Source organism: Sinohyriopsis cumingii, chromosome 17, assembly GCF_028554795.1.
Source record: "Sinohyriopsis cumingii isolate HCF-2022 chromosome 17, ASM2855479v2, whole genome shotgun sequence".
NCBI lineage: Eukaryota > Metazoa > Mollusca > Bivalvia > Unionida > Unionidae > Sinohyriopsis > Sinohyriopsis cumingii.
Window position 1 is genome coordinate 58,922,398 of NC_142977.1, and position 13,145 is coordinate 58,935,542.

The following is a 13,145-nucleotide window of genomic DNA, read 5'->3' on the forward strand; positions in this document are numbered from 1 at the left end:
TTTATATATAGAGTATTGATCTGCCTAAATTTAGCCTGATAGTCATAAGTGAACTTTATAACTTGATTTTAAATTAGCCAGCATAATTTCATTTTATTTAATCACTTTAAGATATTTCAATGTATCTTACTAATTTAATATACATTCCACTCGAACGTAATAGTACTAATCTTTTAGGCATTTCACTTTTAATCTTCATATCCACTTTTATTATTTTCATATATATATATATATATATATATATATATATATATATATATATATATATATATATATATATATATATATATATATATATATATATCTATCTATATATATATATATATATATATATATATATATATATATATATATATATATATATATATATATATATATATATATATATATATATATATATATATATATATATATATATATATATATATATATATATATATATACATACATATTCATCTGTGTCTGTGTGTTTGTTTGTGTGTATTACAGGAGTGTAACGTTTTATCAATAAAGTAAGACGAAATCTCTGACAACATGAATGCACCTTATCGGTAATATAAATGAACACAAGGGAGTCCAACGGTAAGCTGATATAATACTGATATATTACTACCTCCTAACATGTTTTTGGAATATGACCCTGTATCATCGATAGGTTCCATGGTGTAATGGTTAGCACTCTGGACTCTGAATCCAGCAATCTGAGTTCAAATCTCGGTTGAACCTAAGTTTATCTTTTTAATCCTAAAAATACCTTTTCTTAAAGTTTTATGTCGAACAGAAGACAAATGTACAATAGTAGAAGCGAGTATGAGAGGATACATTGTATGTAGCTATTTAACGACATACAGTATTGCTTGGAAATGGGTTAGTGCGAAATATGAATCTAGTTTCGCAATAGAGTTGCAACCTAGTGCTCCTTGCTGACAATTCAATAATTCGCACTTAAAAAGGGCAATCTCGCAAATTCTTTGCAACTACATTACCATTTGAAAACAAAGATATCTTGTAATTTCGACTTTGATTTATTAATTGCAATTAAAGAATTGCGCAACGTAAACACATTTCCTTTATGTCTTGATATTGGCTCCAGACCGTTACCTCTTTCTCACTTTTCTAGGCGAGGAGTCAATTACACTGCACTATATGTGTTTCATTATCAATATATGCATATATTAGTCGATATCGATTTTAAATAGCGAATCCCTTTTCTATAATGTGACCTCTACCATGACAACACTGATACTGACCAGCACTCGATACCTTAGAAACTGTATTCGTACACATTTATTATAAATGTCACTAATGTGCAAAGTGTTAAGAGGTACACTTTACGATCACATTGTTGTTATACAAATATGATCTATTTCTTTTATAGTTGTTCTCTCTCTCTCTCTCTCTCTCTCTCTCTCTCTCTCTCTCTCTCTCCCCCACTCTGTGCATTCCAATTTAATGCGTTATGGACACGGATTCAAAGCATAAACCTTCTTGCTGGGAACATTTTATATTGCGGACACCAAAAGTTGGTGTCCACAGGGTACTCACCGCTAAATTATTCCTCTGATTCACGTATATGATGGTGATAGGAAAAGAACAAACCTGCGTTGTAAAGCGTTTCCCGCCAAATGTGTGTATATTTATTTTTACTTTTCCATTCAGCAGCCAGTGTGTGCGAACCCGTCATACACATACATATTGCGGTTTGCGCATGTCCTTGCCATTGGATACTGGAATAGCTCTCTTCCTATTGAGTATTATCGCCTCGCTCCTACTACCTCATGCACATGTTTTAGCAAAACTGTAAAGAATACGCATATACTACAACCTACTAATAAGTTTTGAGAAGATGACCCGTTGTAACCTATAGGTTCCATGGTGTAATGGTTAGCACTCTGGACTTTGAATCCAGCAATCCGAGTTCAAATCTCGGTGGAACCTAGGTTTTTTATTTTTATTCAAATACTTTTCTCAAAGTTTCATGTGGAACAGGAGGCGAATGTACAGAAGAAGAAGAAGCGACTTACAGCCCCTTACTTACAACTCAGTAATTCGTACTTACAACTATATATTATCTAAATCCTCTTCAACTACAATACGATTTTTGCACTTAGAAATTTTGTAATTACGACTTTGTTTTCTTAATTGTTCACTTATCGTCAAAGGACAAGGATAACCTAGAAATTGAAAGCTTGCGTTGTCGAACCGCTCCAGTGGCCTAGTGGTTAGAGCGCCCGCCTCTGATGCGGGAGATCGTGAGTTTGATCCCCGGCCACATCATACCAAAGACTTACAAAAAAGGTACTAACAGCTGCCTCGCTAGTCGCACAGCATTAAGAGGTTAGTTTTAGGACTGTTCGGCCTGGTGTCAGGATAATGTGTCTGGGTGGAACATCATGCTACATGTCTGCAGCATGATGCCCCAGTGCTAGACATCACTATAAACTGCCACATTGCAGGCATCGTAGCGATATGACTGAATTTATTTTAAAGCTACGTTAAAAATCTAAATCGGACACACACGTTGTCGGAAATATGGCAGGCATATATGGAGGGCGATTACCGAAATAATTATATGCGTGTATTTCCTAATCTTCTATGATGCATTATTGTAAATGGCTGCTTGCAAATGATACTTTCATAATTCTATCAATGTATATTGTATTTTCATTGATGCAAATTGTACGTGGCAGTTTGTAAGTGCTACTTTCCTTCTGCATTATTGTAAATGACTGCTTGCAAGTGCTACATTCATAATTCTAGTCAAGAATTTTCTAATTTTCATTGATGCAAGCTGTAAATGGTTGCTTGCAAGTTTTTCGATCTACTTTCCTTCTGCGTTATTGTATCTTGCGATTTGCCGACAACTGAATTGATTCCGTAGTTTGTCGTATGACAAACGCAATGTCAGTTACTACAAACTTTGTATATTCTGTTTTTGAACTTTACAATTACATCATTCCAACTGCTGTTTTCATACAGATTTGGTCCTGCAACAATGTAAATACTAAGTTTTATCAGTATCGTCTTTGTTGTCCATCTCGTGTCTCTCTAAATTTCTAATTTTTTTCCTTTACGGCATTCATTTTATGTCGATAACTCTTTCACTCCCCTTTTTTAAGGTGTACGTTAGCAACACAGTTTTAATCGTCTCTAAAACCATATGCTTTCTCGAAGATCTAAGCGATTTATAGCACCTTACGAAAACAAAAACGCATCCACAACAACAGGGTGGTCCATCTTTTTCAACCCCAGTTTTGACGCACTGAAGTATTTACCTTCAAAGTTTAAGAAATCTACTTCTTAGTGTCATCTCTCATTACTTGGAAACATTAGTTATTTTAGCAAAGTAAGGATCAGAAATAACAATGATATATTCCCTCGTAATCTTCTTAACGAGTATTCATCGGACGAACCCTGGTTGTAAGGATTGTATTGTACGTCACCCATTTTGACGCACCTCACAGACGTCTTTCTTTTCCTGTGATAATATTGTACATAAGCTCCCGCGAAAATAAAATAATTCAGATCAACATCAATAGCACATAAAAAAGTTTATAGGTAAAATGACATTAAAAACAATTAATCATTCCTTACAGGTGTTATTATTCTTATCATGATCTTCATTTTGGAACATATTTTGCCGCAAAAAAAACCCCCAAATAATCAAACTGTGGAAAATCATGTTCGTATCATGATAAAAGTATTTACTTGCGATTAGAATTATTAGATTTAGTGTACAGTTGTTCTCAAATACTTAATTTGCATTGTTAATGTACGGAACCTTAACCTTTGAATGTATTTATATATATAAAAAACAAAAACAAAAAACAGCTTTAAAATGTTTTATTTTATTGTAATTCTTGCCATTATCAAACCAATTAAAATTAATAATTTGGTTCAAGAGTTTTGCAAATATAAAGATAGGACCCTTAGGATGTAATTATTCAGCTGCTCTTTGTCATATTAAAGACTTAAGAAAGAAGCTTTAAAGATATTTTGAAATATGAATGTTGCTGTCGATGAGTGTGTTTTGGGACGGTCTTCAGCAAGTATCAACAAAAGAATAAACTCTAATGATCTTGCTCGATAATTATACAGGGTAGAATTTTACAGATCGCTGTCTTTTCATTTGGTTTTGTTCTATTTAATCGCCTACATGTATCATGGGTAGTTGAGGGTGTTTTGGGACAGTCTTTTGCTGTCCTAGGGTAGTCATGGCGTCTTTTATTTGGTGATAATTACCAATATGGGATACACTATATATTTTAAAAAACTCTCCTGATCTTACTCGATAATTATACAATCCAGGATTTTACTGATCACTGTCTTTTATAAGGTTTGATTCAATATAATGGTATACATGTATCCTGGGTAGGTGAGAGAGTTTTCGGACAGTCTTGAGATAGCCCCATTACTTTCAGGGTGACAGATAGAAAAATTAAACTATTGAATGTCTACTTCCTGCATACGTTGTTGGAAATAATCAAACATAAAATTTGCTGACAGATTTGGGGAGGCAAACAAGTGTTAAAACATTGCCTAAACTTTTAGAACACGTTTTGCTTTAATATTCTTTAAAGGAATTGGCTATGAAAAGCTTGAGGACGCATACATTATGGTCAACAAGTGTTGCTTGCTTGACTTTGTGTTAGGTAAAGAACCGAGAGTCTACCATTTTTCTATTAGATGGCTTGTCAAATGGTCAAATGCAGGAATAGGTTGCAGATGTGCCTTAGATATCTTCTGATTGGGATTTCCTACCATTTGACAAGTGTAAGATGAGCTAAGGTACTGAAAAACATCACTTTAATTTTCAGCAAATAAAAACGATTCAGGATCTTGTGATAAGTCTTACTGACACCAAATGACCAGCTTAAGGGGTTTTATGGGCTATACTATGCATGTCCTGTCCATATGCCTTCGGAACAACACTTTCACCAGCAGGTGCATCGGTTGCCGCCATTTTCTCATAATGAACCCATTTTTCACAAAGTAATAAACTGGTACTTGTGTGGCTTTAATTTTTAAAACCGAGACTTGTGTCTTCTCTGAGGAATACTACTTGGTGGCCTATAACTCACATTAAACTGACTTGCATACTTATAAAGTAGCTGTTACTTTCTGCTCAGATATCTTACAACTGCAGTCAGAAATTGGCTAGTGGTTTCTATTATTCTGTGAAGAAACTAACTTACTTGTGAATCTCTCTCTCTCTCTCTCTCTCTCTCTCTCTCTCTCTTTGCTGAGTGATTAAGACATTTAAATTATGGAATATACCTTGTCCATTGTTCGAAGGCACAATTACATTAGGGAAAGAGGCCAAATGTAGAATTTCATCTCAGGTTCATAAATAAAATAGTTTTGTGAGGGTCAATGTATCAGATATAACTAATTAGCAAATAAAATATAAACATTTTCATGGGTTTTTGCTCATAGCAAGAGCAAGGAACTTATTTTATTGCCCGCAAAATAAATTCTCCGAAAAGTGAGCATTTTTGTACAGTGTATATATATTGAATACAGATCCAACTCAAGGGTTCTACGTATGAGAGCAGGGAAGACATCCGAAAAGCCATATGGACGTCATAGAAAAATCAAGAAAAAGTATCCAAACATCTATATGTCGCGTGGTGGATAGCTTATCAAAGGGTTAGAGGCCAGAATGGGTGTCCGGGGACCCATAGGTTATTGAATGAGACAAAAGACCCTTTTCCGTACTACTAGTGGATTTCATAGAAGAAATATAAAAAACTATGTATAAGAGAATATTGTTTACAGATGATTAGTATGTATTACTAGGTGAAATTGGGAAACTACACTAAAGACTCACATCTCTCAGTTACATGTAACATTGTTTAATTTTATCTAAATTCTAATAATGAACATGTATCTACACTTCTCAGATGTGGATCGATACCATTATCATAATCAGTTAATTTAGAGCCACATTCAGCGTTTTCTTTGATGTTTCTTTTACAAAAGTTAATCAGAATGTACTTTATACCTTAAACAACAAAGGTACTTCATTTGCCTTCTAAAAATTGAATAAGAATATTCCCAGTCGGGTTACAGTTCTTTTCATATTTAGTGTCAATATAATTACAACTCGTGACGTGTTCCCACTGCATAGTTACACTTCCTGTATACATAAGATAAGGCAACTATGTACACTGATAGATACAAGCCTGGGGCAATCTGATTAAATTCAAATCTCCTCTGTCTCACGTGAAGATCTGAGAGCGACCTCTAAGAGGTCATATTCTACTAATTTTGGAATTAGCCAATGGAAATGCAGCTTTCAGAAATTTTAAATTTCCAATCTTTCGGCCCACCACGACGATCTTTAGCACACCGCACAGTCTCCGAAAGGCGAAGGTGTAAGACTTCATCTGGTTGGCTGGTAAAATTAGCGATTTTGCTAATAACATAAGTCATCAGAACATGGCCCCTAAATGGCCGCTGTCAGAACTTGGCGTAGAACAGTGGAGACACTTTTTACAAGTGTCTTGTCGAAACATGCTACAATGGTTCCATGGTGTAATGGTTAGCACTCTGGACTTTGAATCCAGCGATCCGAGTTCAAATCTCGGTGGAACCTTGAATATTATTTTAAGTTCTTTCTTATTTACATTAATTTAAAGACTTTATTTTATTTTCGTAAATCCTAATGCGAAAGATGAGGTGGGTGTATGCAAATTGAAGCGAATATGATCCCTATGTGTGTCTATTTCGTCATACAACATAGTTTGAAAACCGGTTAGTTCAACAAAGTATGAATAAATTGTCACAATTGTTGAGTTACAAATTAAAAAATAAAACAAGCTCGATGCTAAAATGAAGTATGACAATTTCTTCATATTGTCGGAGGATCATCAGCTCTGTCTCTATGTAAGTGTCAGTTAATCGCTGTACATGGTTGTTTGTTCATACATATATAGACCTTTCCATAGCCCTTGGATTTTTCAAAGAAATTTCCGTACGCCCTTGGATTTTTCAACGACCTCACCATACGTCATTGGATTTTTCAACGACCTTTCCATATTTCCTCGGATTTTTCAAGTCTTCGCAGTAATTTACAAAAAATGTTTAATTTTGTTCGCTGAAAATGTCTCCGAAACAACAAATAAACCCTGATCTATTCGGACTACCTCGACAGTTTCTACGAAGATAATGACTGTACGATTGACCTAGAGCTTACGAATGAAAAAGTAGTTAGATGCATTCGCAATTTTTCGGACAATCCTTCTTTCGCAAACAGGTGAGGTGATCCGACTGCAGTTATCGGCATATATTCCAAGGTGTGATCAATAGGATTGACCTCGAAATTGAGAATTTAAAAGGCGCGGCCTGCTGGTTATCACGTGATCTTTTGCCATTACGGTACCGATATCGCCCAGCGCTCCATACTGTAAGGATAATGATATCGATATCAGATGCCGGTGGGCCGGATTGTTTTTCAATCTGAGGAGACTACAGCCGAAGACGAAGTTAAAGGAAATTATTGTTTTGGTTACCAAGAGGATACCATCACCGTGAATGGCCAAACCCACCTGGCAGTGGACAAGATCACCTGTCTTGGCAGTAGCAGTCGCGTGCAGTCCAAAGCGATGATGAGACAAATGCCAGAATTGCCAAAGCAAGAGTGGCCTGTGGCATCTCACGAGCAAATGTGTTCAGTCCACAAAACTCACGGTACTAATTCAGTTCCCATAGTAAACCTATGTAAACACCATGATATTTAAAATTCAACAACTTAAAGATTGTGAGTGCTCATAATCAAACCTACATTTATAAGTATAGATGAAACCTATATTTATCGGTATAGATGAAATCTGGATGTCAGCTTTTGTGCAGATGAAAGGATATGAGCCGCGGCATTTTCTGGACCAGTATGTGTTTGAAACATGTGCTTTCAATTCCGCACCAAAGAGTCAGGTGCGAATTTTAGTAATGAGTGTTCCAAACTCAAGACGGTAAAAGGACTTAAATTCCATCAATAAAATAATGTCATTTTCAATGGGCTTCCTAAAGAAACTCATCTGGATATGATTTCAAGACAGAGTCCCAGACTCTGAGGTTTTCACGTAGACAGGAATATAGAAGAAATATCGCCTTGATGGTTAAATGATGACATATTTAGAACTTTAAAATCTCGGGAAAAACATACTATATCATTATTTATATATAGAGTATTGATCTGCCTAAATTTAGCCTGATAGTCATAAGTGAACTTTATAACTTGATTTTAAATTAGCCAGCATAATTTCATTTCATTTAATCACTTTAAGATATTTCAATGTATCTTACTAATTTAATATACATTCCACTCGAACGTAATAGTACTAATCTTTTAGGCATTTCACTTTTAATCTTCATATACACTTTTATTATTTTCATATATATATATATATATATATATATATATATATATATATATATATATATATATATATATATATATATATATATATATATATATAATATATATATATATATATATATATATATATATACATATTCATCTCTGTGTGTGTGTTTGTTTGTGTGTATTACAGGAGTGTAACGTTTTATCAATAAAGTAAGACGAAATCTCTGACAACATGAATGCACCTTATCGGTAATATAAATGAACACAAGGGAGTCCAACGGTAAGCTGATATAATACTGATATATTACTACCTCCTAACATGTTTTTGGAATATGACCCTGTATCATCGATAGGTTCCATGGTGTAATGGTTAGCACTCTGGACTCTGAATCCAGCAATCTGAGTTCAAATCTCGGTTGAACCTAAGTTTATCTTTTTAATCCTAAAAATACCTTTTCTTAAAGTTTTATGTCGAACAGAAGACAAATGTACAATAGTAGAAGCGAGTATGAGAGGATACATTGTATGTAGCTATTTAACGACATACAGTATTGCTTGGAAATGGGTTAGTGCGAAATATGAATCTAGTTTCGCAATAGAGTTGCAACCTAGTGCTCCTTGCTGACAATTCAATAATTCGCACTTAAAAAGGGCAATCTCGCAAATTCTTTGCAACTACATTACCATTTGAAAACAAAGATATCTTGTAATTTCGACTTTGATTTATTAATTGCAATTAAAGAATTGCGCAACGTAAACACATTTCCTTTATGTCTTGATATTGGCTCCGGACCGTTACCTCTTTCTCACTTTTCTAGGCGAGGAGTCAATTACACTGCACTATATGTGTTTCATTATCAATATATGCATATATTAGTCGATATCGATTTTAAATAGCGAATCCCTTTTCTATAATGTGACCTCTACCATGACAACACTGATACTGACCAGCACTCGATACCTTAGAAACTGTATTCGTACACATTTATTATAAATGTCACTAATGTGCAAAGTGTTAAGAGGTACACTTTACGATCACATTGTTGTTATACAAATATGATCTATTTCTTTTATAGTTGTTCTCTCTCTCTCTCTCTCTCTCTCTCTCTCTCTCTCCCCCACTCTGTGCATTCCAATTTAATGCGTTATGGACACGGATTCAAAGCATAAACCTTCTTGCTGGGAACATTTTATATTGCGGACACCAAAAGTTGGTGTCCACAGGGTACTCACCGCTAAATTATTCCTCTGATTCACGTATATGATGGTGATAGGAAAAGAACAAACCTGCGTTGTAAAGCGTTTCCCGCCAAATGTGTGTATATTTATTTTTACTTTTCCATTCAGCAGCCAGTGTGTGCGAACCCGTCATACACATACATATTGCGGTTTGCGCATGTCCTTGCCATTGGATACTGGAATAGCTCTCTTCCTATTGAGTATTATCGCCTCGCTCCTACTACCTCATGCACATGTTTTAGCAAAACTGTAAAGAATACGCATATACTACAACCTACTAATAAGTTTTGAGAAGATGACCCGTTGTAACCTATAGGTTCCATGGTGTAATGGTTAGCACTCTGGACTTTGAATCCAGCAATCCGAGTTCAAATCTCGGTGGAACCTAGGTTTTTTATTTTTATTCAAATACTTTTCTCAAAGTTTCATGTGGAACAGGAGGCGAATGTACAGAAGAAGAAGAAGCGACTTACAGCCCCTTACTTACAACTCAGTAATTCGTACTTACAACTATATATTATCTAAATCCTCTTCAACTACATTACGATTTTTGCACTTAGAAATTTTGTAATTACGACTTTGTTTTCTTAATTGTTCACTTATCGTCAAAGGACAAGGATAACCTAGAAATTGAAAGCTTGCGTTGTCGAACCGCTCCAGTGGCCTAGTGGTTAGAGCGCCCGCCTCTGATGCGGGAGATCGTGAGTTTGATCCCCGGCCACATCATACCAAAGACTTACAAAAAAGGTACTAACAGCTGCCTCGCTAGTCGCACAGCATTAAGAGGTTAGTTTTAGGACTGTTCGGCCTGGTGTCAGGATAATGTGTCTGGGTGGAACATCATGCTACATGTCTGCAGCATGATGCCCCAGTGCTAGACATCACTATAAACTGCCACATTGCAGGCATCGTAGCGATATGACTGAATTTATTTTAAAGCTACGTTAAAAATCTAAATCGGACACACACGTTGTCGGAAATATGGCAGGCATATATGGAGGGCGATTACCGAAATAATTATATGCGTGTATTTCCTAATCTTCTATGATGCATTATTGTAAATGGCTGCTTGCAAATGATACTTTCATAATTCTATCAATGTATATTGTATTTTCATTGATGCAAATTGTACGTGGCAGTTTGTAAGTGCTACTTTCCTTCTGCATTATTGTAAATGACTGCTTGCAAGTGCTACATTCATAATTCTAGTCAAGAATTTTCTAATTTTCATTGATGCAAGCTGTAAATGGTTGCTTGCAAGTTTTTCGATCTACTTTCCTTCTGCGTTATTGTATCTTGCGATTTGCCGACAACTGAATTGATTCCGTAGTTTGTCGTATGACAAACGCAATGTCAGTTACTACAAACTTTGTATATTCTGTTTCTGAACTTTACAATTACATCATTCCAACTGCTGTTTTCATACAGATTTGGTCCTGCAACAATGTAAATACTAAGTTTTATCAGTATCGTCTTTGTTGTCCATCTCGTGTCTCTCTAAATTTCTAATTTTTTTCCTTTACGGCATTCATTTTATGTCGATAACTCTTTCACTCCCCTTTTTTAAGGTGTACGTTAGCAACACAGTTTTAATCGTCTCTAAAACCATATGCTTTCTCGAAGATCTAAGCGATTTATAGCACCTTACGAAAACAAAAACGCATCCACAACAACAGGGTGGTCCATCTTTTTCAACCCCAGTTTTGACGCACTGAAGTATTTACCTTCAAAGTTTAAGAAATCTACTTCTTAGTGTCATCTCTCATTACTTGGAAACATTAGTTATTTTAGCAAAGTAAGGATCAGAAATAACAATGATATATTCCCTCGTAATCTTCTTAACGAGTATTCATCGGACGAACCCTGGTTGTAAGGATTGTATTGTACGTCACCCATTTTGACGCACCTCACAGACGTCTTTCTTTTCCTGTGATAATATTGTACATAAGCTCCCGCGAAAATAAAATAATTCAGATCAACATCAATAGCACATAAAAAAGTTTATAGGTAAAATGACATTAAAAACAATTAATCATTCCTTACAGGTGTTATTATTCTTATCATGATCTTCATTTTGGAACATATTTTGCCGCAAAAAAAACCCCAAATAATCAAACTGTGGAAAATCATGTTCGTATCATGATAAAAGTATTTACTTGCGATTAGAAGTATTAGATTTAGTGTACAGTTGTTCTCAAATACTTAATTTGCATTGTTAATGTACGGAACCTTAACCTTTGAATGTATTTATATATTTATAAAAAAACAAAAACAAAAAGCAGCTTTAAAAATTTTTATTTTATTGTAATTCTTGCCATTATCAAACCAATTAAAATTAATAATTTGGTTCAAGAATTTTGCAAATATAAAGATAGGACCCTTAAGATGTAATTATTCAGCTGCTCTTTGTCATATTAAAGACTTAAGAAAGAAGCTTTAAAGATATTTTGAAATATGAATGTTGCTGTCGATGAGTGTGTTTTGGGACGGTCTTCAGCAAGTATCAACAAAAGAATAAACTCTAATGATCTTGCTCGATAATTATACAGGGTAGAATTTTACAGATCGCTGTCTTTTCATTTGGTTTTGTTCTATTTAATCGCCTACATGTATCATGGGTAGTTGAGGGTGTTTTGGGACAGTCTTTTGCTGTCCTAGGGTAGTCATGGCGTCTTTTATTTGGTGATAATTACCAATATGGGATACACTATATATTTTAAAAAACTCTCCTGATCTTACTCGATAATTATACAATCCAGGATTTTACTGATCACTGTCTTTTATAAGGTTTGATTCAATATAATGGTATACATGTATCCTGGGTAGGTGAGAGAGTTTTCGGACAGTCTTGAGATAGCCCCATTACTTTCAGGGTGACAGATAGAAAAATTAAACTATTGAATGTCTACTTCCTGCATACGTTGTTGGAAATAATCAAACATAAAATTTGCTGACAGATTTGGGGAGGCAAACAAGTGTTAAAACATTGCCTAAACTTTTAGAACACGTTTTGCTTTAATATTCTTTAAAGGAATTGGCTATGAAAAGCTTGAGGACGCATACATTATGGTCAACAAGTGTTGCTTGCTTGACTTTGTGTTAGGTAAAGAACCGAGAGTCTACCATTTTTCTATTAGATGGCTTGTCAAATGGTCAAATGCAGGAATAGGTTGCAGATGTGCCTTAGATATCTTCTGATTGGGATTTCCTACCATTTGACAAGTGTAAGATGAGCTAAGGTACTGAAAAACATCACTTTAATTTTCAGCAAATAACAACGATTCAGGATCTTGTGATAAGTCTTACTGACACCAAATGACCAGCTTAAGGGGTTTTATGGGCTATACTATGCATGTCCTGTCCATATGCCTTCGGAACAACACTTTCACCAGCAGGTGCATCGGTTGCCGCCATTTTCTCATAATGAACCCATTTTTCACAAAGTAATAAACTGGTACTTGTGTGGCTTTAATTTTTAAAACCGAGACTTGTGTCTTCTCTGAGGAATACTACTTGGTGGCCTATAACTCACATTAAA

At 35.0% G+C, this 13,145-nt stretch overlaps 5 non-coding genes across 5 annotated transcripts; all 5 read left to right on the plus strand.

The window, feature by feature from the left end:
* Positions 1 to 654: 654 nt before the first annotated feature.
* Trnaq-cug (transfer RNA glutamine (anticodon CUG)) lies at positions 655 to 726 on the plus strand. The gene has a single exon. It is a non-coding gene; the product is annotated as a tRNA-Gln (tRNA).
* Positions 727 to 1,866: 1,140 nt separating this feature from the next.
* Trnaq-uug (transfer RNA glutamine (anticodon UUG)) lies at positions 1,867 to 1,938 on the plus strand. Its single transcript has one exon. It is a non-coding gene; the product is annotated as a tRNA-Gln (tRNA).
* A 4,588-nt stretch (positions 1,939 to 6,526) lies between these two features.
* Trnaq-uug (transfer RNA glutamine (anticodon UUG)) lies at positions 6,527 to 6,598 on the plus strand. Its single transcript has one exon. It is a non-coding gene; the product is annotated as a tRNA-Gln (tRNA).
* A 2,122-nt stretch (positions 6,599 to 8,720) lies between these two features.
* Positions 8,721 to 8,792, plus strand: Trnaq-cug (transfer RNA glutamine (anticodon CUG)). Its single transcript has one exon. It is a non-coding gene; the product is annotated as a tRNA-Gln (tRNA).
* Positions 8,793 to 9,922: 1,130 nt separating this feature from the next.
* Trnaq-uug (transfer RNA glutamine (anticodon UUG)) lies at positions 9,923 to 9,994 on the plus strand. The gene has a single exon. It is a non-coding gene; the product is annotated as a tRNA-Gln (tRNA).
* The last annotated feature ends 3,151 nt before the right edge of the window (positions 9,995 to 13,145 follow it).